The sequence below is a fragment of the Myotis myotis genome, unplaced genomic scaffold (assembly GCF_014108235.1).
Source record: "Myotis myotis isolate mMyoMyo1 unplaced genomic scaffold, mMyoMyo1.p scaffold_m19_p_13, whole genome shotgun sequence".
Taxonomy (NCBI): Eukaryota; Metazoa; Chordata; class Mammalia; order Chiroptera; family Vespertilionidae; genus Myotis; species Myotis myotis.
This window is the reverse complement of record NW_023416317.1, coordinates 26,433,852-26,442,662: the sequence shown is the minus strand read 5'-3', so window position 1 is coordinate 26,442,662 and position 8,811 is coordinate 26,433,852. Positions and strand designations below refer to the sequence as shown.

General features: G+C 41.1%; 1 protein-coding gene across 7 annotated transcripts in view; it reads left to right on the top strand.

Annotated features, from left to right (window-relative positions):
* Nucleotides 1-8,811, top strand: part of ZBTB38 (zinc finger and BTB domain containing 38) — a 124,839-nt gene that overhangs the window by 68,393 nt on the left and 47,635 nt on the right. For 5 of the 7 annotated variants that reach the window (XM_036332380.1, XM_036332376.1, XM_036332381.1 and 2 more), the window contains one exon: nt 7-72. The exons of 1 other annotated variant lie outside the window; for it this stretch is intronic. The gene's annotated coding sequence lies outside the window, so the exon portion shown is untranslated. Of the gene's footprint in view, nt 1-6; nt 73-713; nt 1,000-8,811 lie in introns of those variants that run through there. One more of the 7 variants, XM_036332379.1, reaches the window with a different exon arrangement.

Genomic DNA, 8,811 nt, shown 5'->3' with positions numbered 1-8,811 from the left:
CCCCAGTTGAACCAGGACTCTGAGGCTGATATGCAATGTCACTTCCAACATTAATCAGATACTGCATTTAAGGTGAGCCGTTCCTTGCCTCCTCCTTCCCCAGTGCTCGTGTGCTGCATGCATTGCGTATCTTGCTCCTGCGAGCCTAAGATGGCAGGCAGGATTAGCTGTGCTGGTGCTGTGTGCATGCTGTGTATAGAATTCATTACACGTTGCCTAGTATTTCAGATGTGAGTATGTAAATGCTCTGTATGCCATATCATCTGGTAGTGAAGACTTGTTTTTGCCTCATTTCAGCCTTAGATATTTCAACATTACCTTTCAGTTCCGATTCATTTGCTTCTGGATGTTTGCTTTTCATCACATTCAAAATAGGATTTTACCTTTTTTTTTTTTTTTCAAAGCCCTAAAAACAAAACAACAACAAAACTCTGCTACCAGATGGTGTCTCCCCTTTCTTCTTGCATTTGCTGTCTTTTAAATAATGTATGTTGTATTGTTAATTAATGTGACTATCAAATTAAACACTTGAAACTTCCGTGTTTATTATGCAGGTAGGAGGTAAGGTGGGACCTATTTTTAACTCTTATGCACGCCATGGTGTGCAAACAATTTGGTTCTCAAATTTGTATTTTCAGTGCTGGTATCAGTGGTTTGATTTTCAGCAAATGTGACAGTGGCCTTTGCAGTGGTCAGCTTCGGGCTTTGAACTCTCAGAGGAGGAAGGGGAAAACATTCAACACACCACCTCCTTGGTTGCAGCCTCAGAGAAACCTTGGATGAGAACCTTCCTTTTTTCAATCCTGTTTTCCTGTTGATAAATTCAGTTCTCGTGATCACAGTGCATCCAAGCTGTTCTGCGTATGATTTTTGTGTGTGTGACAATTGCATCTAAAACTTGTGAGCAAGAAGACGGAGAAATCGGTCTCCATCGCTTCACATAAAAATGGCTGAGTGTCTTGTCATGCTAGCATTGCATTAAGTGATACATACATACAGGTAGGTTGAAATTTGCATGTTTTATAGAATTTGAGCCATGCAGCAAGAATATTATGGATTAAAATGTGACTTTTAAAACAAAAATTAAATAAGACAGTTGTAATTTTTTTGGAGGGGGGTATTAAATTGGATAGCCTTTTCTAGTTAGATAGTATAGAAATATATAGCTTTTATAAACTTATAAAATGATTCTGCAATAAGATGATTTCTTTTTTAAAAACCATATGTATAGTAGGTGTGGCGCCGTTAGACAACAAAAGAATTTTTTGGAAAAGTCTGTTGATTCAGCTCCATTTTAGCTTGAAACTAAAAATAAATGGGTTTCTGGAGATAATTTCGAAGAGCGCAAACAAGCTTAATATGAAACATTTAAAATATTTAAATTTTAAGAAGCGGTCTTTAAACGTGTTATATGAAAGATGAAAATAACATATACTTAAAGATTAATTTTAGATAATATGCAAGAATAAATACACTTTTATATACCTATTACTAGGGAGAGGAAGAGTTACAATTTTAAAGGGGGAAATATTAAATGTAAATGGTCCTGTTAGAAGAAAAAGAGCTTCATGAATGAAACAGTGTCTAGGATGGCTCATTGCAGACCATACAGCTGTGGTTCTGCAAGTACCAAATTCTGGCACTATTCAAAATAATTTCATGGGCTCTTTCCTTTGAGGTTAACTTCTCAAATATATTTTAGTTTTTCAAATTAACACTGGGCCAGAACCTGTTTCCTTGGTAACCAAATCTTATTTTTAAATGCAATAACAGATATGCAAAAGGTTGTCTTAAAAAAAGAAACAAGTGTTTAATGAAAAATTTATAGTTCTTTTTCCTCTGATATAGAGTCTGAACTGGTTTTAGACATTTTTAAAATGCGGTCTTCAAGCCTTAAAAACAAGACATATTTCTGCACATATAGAGAAAGCTTGCACAGTGAGAGCTTTTTTTCCTCCCTCCTTTGTGCTCAGTACTTTCAAAATTAAGGTTTTCTTTGAAATGTGCTCTAGAATGCTGGTCCAGGTTTGTGTACAAAGGTGTAGTTTCATTATCACGAGTTCACCAGCGCCACCGAAACAAAAGGCATCTCAGAAATTCTGAGAATCAGAAAATGCTTAGGCTCTTGTTTTCCTTGATCCCTCCATTGGTAACTCGGAGCCCTCGATAGAGAAAAACCCAAAGCCAGCCCACCCCAATGGTAGTGCACATTGAGCCTTTGTGGAAACGTCCTTGTAGATGTGTTCGGGGAAAGATGCTGTAAACCCCAAACCTCCCTGAGGTTTGCTCCGATGTGAAGAACCTTGAGATTCAGAACCATTTGTGCAAACAGTTGCTGTATTCTAGCAGCTTGTCATATTCAAAAGCACTGTCTGTAAAATCTAACCTCTTACGGGCTAAAGGTTTGTTGTTGTGTTGTTTAGAGGCCAACTTAAATATTTTGCTTAGAGTCTTTGTTTGGCTCAGTTATATGAGATCATGATTCATCTCCCAGTGATTTCGTTCTTTGGGCTGCCATGAAAATATTCTTCCTGCAACACCTCAACACTGCCCCCCCCTTTTTTTTTGGTTGTTCAGGAGCCATTTTCTTTCTTGCCTGTGACTTAAATGACTAAGTACATTTTTAATATGGCATCAATCAGAAGATCATAAACTGAAGGGAAATGCCAGAAACCTGATTCAGTATTTCCTACTTATTTTAATACCAGTAGCATTAACAGGTGCAATAGGAGCAAGCTAATTGTCATTTGCTCTTGAGCAAATAATGAGCCAGGCATTTGTAATTAATGTACTATTGCTACTCAGAAAGATATAACTACAATGCCTTCTGTTTTGATAGGCTGGTACAGATTAATAATTTTCAGTCTTAATCACAAGATTAGATGGATGCAATGGAATTGTTTTACCATAAAAATGAATGCCTGATAGATTCAACAGTGTATTTCTTCTTTATAAAATGTCAGTCGTTTTCTTTTTAACTCCATCATGATTGCATCTTCTTGGAGACTTTCATCCCTAAATAATTTTTTTGAGGCATTATTCATTTATGTTGTTCTTGGTCTTGCCTAGAAGAATTTTAAGCACAATTCAAGGAGCTTGAAGTATATTGTACTATTGTCATTCTAATAAATAGAGCAGTGAATGCAAGACTAATTATTATTTATTACATTGTTGTGTTTCGTTTTAATGTCTTGCCTCCATATTTCACAGAAATCTTTTCAAGGCACAATACTTTTCTAAACTTACCCATTTACAATTATTATTAAATTTGCTAGATTAATAAAAAACACTGCCTGTCAATTATTAAGGATGGTACTTACTCATTCTCATTGTTCAGAAGGCTATGCTTAACTAATTTACACTTTTTGGCTAAGATGTTTATACTGGGCAGGCCAGAGCAGGTGCGACATGAAGAATGTGCAAACAACTGCTTTGTTCTCACCAAAATGAAATGGGAAAATCTGTGGTTTTCTGCCTGAATGATTTATAGTATAAAATTCTCAACCCTTTTTTTCTTTGGAAAATAGGAAATGTTTTTCCAAACCGTAACTTGGGCTTTTTTTCCTTTTTAACCTGTCTCTAGTAATGATCTGTTTAGTCATGTAAATGGGAAATATTACATTTAGTCATCCAAAATATATTCATCCAGGTTGATATTTATTGTGTTATATCTTCTAACTAAAGGATTTCATCTCACCCAGCCAGCATTGCTCAGTGGTTGGGCGTCATCCTTGAACCAGGAAGTCACAGTTCAATTCCTGGTTAGGGCATATGCCTGGGTTGTGGGCTCAATCTCCAGTGTGGGGCGTGCAGGAGGCAGCCAATCAATGATTCTCTCTCATCATTGATACTTCTGTCTCTCTCTCCCTCTCCCTTCCACTCTGAAATCAATAAAAATATTTTTTTCAAAAAAAGAGATTTCATCTCTTCCTACTAGAATGATGTTGATCTACCTCAACCATTACTGTGGCTTCCTCATAGACAGATGGTAGCCAGGCCATGTTTTAGAGCTGGTTGATATAGGGAGAAGAATCTGGACAAAGATCTAGCACCTTTCTCTTTAGTACTAAATCATGCTAAGTCTTTGAGTTCCTGGTTGACACATTTATTGAGCACCTGCTATATATGCCAGGCATATTTTAGAGGCTGGAAATACAGTAATGAAGAAGAGATACCAGGGCCTGCTTCTCAATGACCTGCCTCTAGTGCAGGGGTGGGCAAACTTTTTGACTCGAGGGCCACAATGGGTTCTTAAACTGGACCGGAGGGCCGGAACAAAGGCATGGATGGAGTGTTTGTGTGAACTAATATAAATTCAAAGTAAACATCATTACATAAAAGGGTACGGTCTTTTTTTTTTTTTAGTTTTATTCATTTCAAACGGGCCGGTCCGGCCTGTGGGCCATAGTTTGCCCACGGCTGCTCTAGTGTGATAGAGGAAAATAAATATGTAAACAATGAATTAAAGAATACAAGTGCAAAGACAAAAAATAAAATTAAAAAGGCAATGTGACCCCCAGCAGATATGACTCAGAGGTTGTGTCAACCCATGCACCAAGATGTCACTGGTTCGATTACCAGTCAGGGTACTTGCCCGGGTTTTGGGCTCAATCCCCAGAAGGGGGCATGTTGGAGGCAGCTGATTGAGGTTGCTCTCTCATCAATGTTTTGATCTCTCTATTCCTCTCCCTTCCTCTCTCTTAAAAAATAAATAAGAAACATTTAAAAAATAAAAAGCAATATGACATGTTGGGAGGAAGAGAGACACTTTAGAATGGTGAGCCAGTGAAAGCCTTCGTAAAGAGATGGCATTTAAGTGGAGACCTACATGGTAGGATAGACTCAGCCAGGAGAGAGCATTACCAGCCAGAGGGGTGTTCATGCACAAACTGCAAACTTTCCTTTCCTAGTGTAACTACCATGATATCAGAGCCAGGTTTGACGACTTTGTGGACTGAGCCTTATTCAGGTAAGCTTCCCCTGCAGTGAGAAGGTGGGTCAGGACCTCCTGGCTGGTTTTAGTCAAATTCCCAGGACATGGTGCCTGTGGGGTCATTGCCTGTGCCCCAGTCCCATCTGGAGACGCCTAAGAAGGTGCAGTGAAATTCTGCGCATTGCAGTCCCAGGTGGCGATAAAATTTTGGTGCAGGCTCAGTGCTAACTCAAGAAATCCACCAAAGAAAGGCTCCTCAGAGCAAAATAACTTTCTGGGAAGCCTTTTGTTTTATTTTTCATACGAATCCCAGAGTTTACACTTAAGGCCAAACATTGAGCTAGTCATTACCTTTAATTCTTTTCAAAGGCGGAAAGGTCTATCCCATCTTGCCGAAAAATTGTCTTTGTCTCCCGTTGCCTAAAACTCTTCAGTTCTGCAGACCTCTTTGACAGCTGGTGGCTTTCTAAAGACCTTACTACTTGGAGTGATATTTCTCGACTTCAGCAAATAACACTAAGAAAATTCTTCCTAAGAACCAGAACTCTTTCATGCCTTGTAGGTTAGTCTACTGCCTGATGACGGCCCAAGAACAAAAGGATAGGTTTGCTATATATATGTTTCAGAAGCGTCTTCTAAAGTGGATTCATAATTTAGTGGACTTTGCTAATCACACGTGAGAGGTGGCCTGGCTGACTCTTTATACTTTGGTTTTGACTAGTCATGAAACGTTCCACTGCATGACGATTGTTCTAGTCCTTCGTGGTAGAGTATCACCCATTAGTGGGAGAAGGAGCTCCAACAATTCAGTCCCCTTCTTCAAGCATTTGTTGAGCTTCTGCTGTGTGACAGACGCTGCTATGACTCAGGCAGAGTGGTATCTGACATGAAACTCCCTATGGAACTCTAGTCTAGGTTCCTACGCAAGGCCAGAACATCGTACGGACAGGCACAATTATGTGTCCTCTCTGTTCCAGAAAGAATGAATAGTGTGCTGTTCTCTTAGTGGCCTTTTATACTGTTCCCTGAAAGCCAGCCTTCCGTGTGGGCATCTCAACTAATAGCAAGGATGGTTCTTCCCTGGGACACAGTGTCTCGCCCTCATTACCTCCCCAAGATGTCTTGGCTCCTAATAAGCCACCGTATGCCTGGCTGCCCTGCTGCAGGCTGGCCTGCCTGCATTGCCAGGTGACCTGGATAACGGTTGCCACTCTTTCGCATTCATGAGCAGATGTTAAGTTGAGAAGCCCTTGAATGCAAAAATTTGAATTTGTGATGCAGGCAAGATGCTTCTGTTTTTTCACCTTCCCTGGCTGACAGTGAGGGGTCTCGCTGCTGACTGTTCTGCTGCAGGCTTTGTGGGCAGCAGGTAAATCAAAGACCAGTCACCAAAGCACTTGTCGTTGTTAGGTGATCCCAGCATGGCTCTCCGTGGCCTAAATGTCTCAATGACCAGAAAATTGCTCTTTTGATCTTGTAACTCATTCTACATCTTTTCCCTTAATGGCTTCCTTGCTCCTGCAGCTATTCCTGCTCAGGGTTCAAGACTAGCACTTGCGTCCGCCCTCACTGTCTCTGGCCTGCAGAGGAGGTTTGTTTCCTGGTTCTGTTTTGTTTTAAAAATGTAAAGTGTAAATATTCTTTCTGTGTTCGTGAAAAGAGCGAGATCTTCCATGATTTTCTTTACATAATAAAATAAACCTCTCTCTTCCTTGCCCCGTGGTCATTGCTGCCAAATGGATATTTTGAGATTTATTTTCCTTTTGCCTGCTAAAATCTTCTACCCTGGCTGAGGCCTTGCTCTAATTAAGGCCTCACAGTCCTGCCCCTCTTCCCCAGTGCTGAGCACGACGTGGAGTCCCTGCCCTGAGGGCCTTACAAGCCAGTGAGATGAGAAAACAAAAGCCACCAGCTGAGAATGTGGTTAAATCCCAGAAGGGCAGTGCCCTTGTAATTTCCCCCCCTTCCTCACGTTTCTTGAGCTGTGGAAGAGAAGAGGGGAACCTTTAGTAGGGAAAGAAAAGGGTCACACCATTGAAAGATTCTCTAGAAACTGCAGGATATCAGGAAACAATGTAGAACAGAACAGGGCAGTCATCTGAGAGGCAAAGTGGTGAGATGGAGATGACCGCAGCCTGCGAGGACAGCAAGGGGGTGCAGCAACTAAGAAAGAAGGAACAAAGGGAGCGGTCAGGAGGCAGGCCGGCAGTGGGCGAACAAAAGGAGATGCTGCTGTGCTGCACCAGAAGCTGGGGGGTGTGCCCGCCCCCCCCTCCCAGGGAGAAAGAATGGGGAGGAGTTTCAACTAGAAAAGAAGGCTTGGGAGAGCCCCTGAAAGGCAGGCTGCCGGCCTGCTGCATAGCGACCGACCGGGCGCTCTGTTGTTCTCTCTGGCTTTGGTCATAATGTTGGCCTTGGTGCTTAACTGTCCCACGTGAGCTGTTATGAAGGACCTGCAGTCTTGGAGGTGGTGTATCCGAGTCTTAGGAAGTCTCCATCCCAAGGCCCCCATTCCGCATGCTGAGGATGCCAGAGAGCCCCACCCCATATCGCTTGACTAAATCTGGTTTAACCTTTAAATTAAATGAGCCGAGTTTTCACATGGGCTGTGACCTAGTGCTTTTGGTCTTCTACGAAGCTCAGGCTGGAGACAGACCCAAAATTCCTGCGTTGAGGTGCAGAGTTTAGAAACTCTTTTCCCCAAAGTCATGTTGCTCACAGCAGGCATGTTGCTCTGCTTTTGCAGCGCCCAAAGCCGGTCCTTCCTTGCTCTTCATCAGCCTTTTCCAGTCCCTAGTCTGAGTGCCTAGCAAGCCATCTGCAGGGGATATTTCGAATGTCTTTTTTTGGTCTCCCGGAGACCATACCTGGCTGACACACTAGCACTGAATGTTGTCATCACCCCTGTACTTCTCGCTTAGCTCTTGCAGGAATGTGAACCGCAGACTTCAGTTGCAGTGTGGACCTCAGGCCCACTTGCTCTATCATTGGATAGTTAAGGAGTCATGCTTGACTCTTAGTCCAGTGCTCTTTCCACTAATGCTTTTAGGCCACAGAGGAAGTCCAGTTCTAAGCTAGGGGTTTGGAAGCTTTTTCTATAAAGGGTAAGTATTTTTTAAAATATTTTTATTGATTTCAGTGAGGAAGAGAGAGGAAGAGAGAGATAGAAACATCAATGATGAGAGAGAATCATCAATTGGCTGCTTCCTGCAGGTCCCACGCTGGAGATGGAGCCCGCAACCCAGGCATGTGCCCTAACCCAGACTCGAACCATGACCTCCTGGTTCATAGTTTGACGCTAGGGTAAATATTTTAGGCTTTGTGAATTAAGGCAAAATTGAAGATAGTATGTATTTATATGACAACAGAGAAAAATTTCCCCAAACTTTTTAATGGTGAAATTAAAAATATAATAATATGTAATATTAAGTATAACAATAATAATCTATGCACTGCCATAGATACCGAAATGACTGTGGCTGGGTCCCAATAAAACTTTACCTATGGACACTGAAATTTGAGTTCCATGTAATTTTCATGTCATGAAATATTATTCTCCTTTTGGTTTTCCCCCCCCAAGCATTTAAAAATGTTAAGAACCATCCTCAGCTTGTAGGTTATACAAAAACAGGTAGCAGGCAAATTTGGTCCAGAGACCATAGTTTGTGTACTTATTTTCTAAGTCAAAACCTGTAAATTGGTGGCTCATTGGCCATTCTAGTCCACATATGTATTTTGTTTGACTTTTAACAATAGTTTTAATTGAATCAGTTACCATTGTTTTTGTTTCTAATTTTTTGTTGTTGTTGTTAATCCTCAACAGAATATATTTTTCCATTGATTTTTAAAGAGAGTGGAAGGGAGAGGGTGAGATAAGA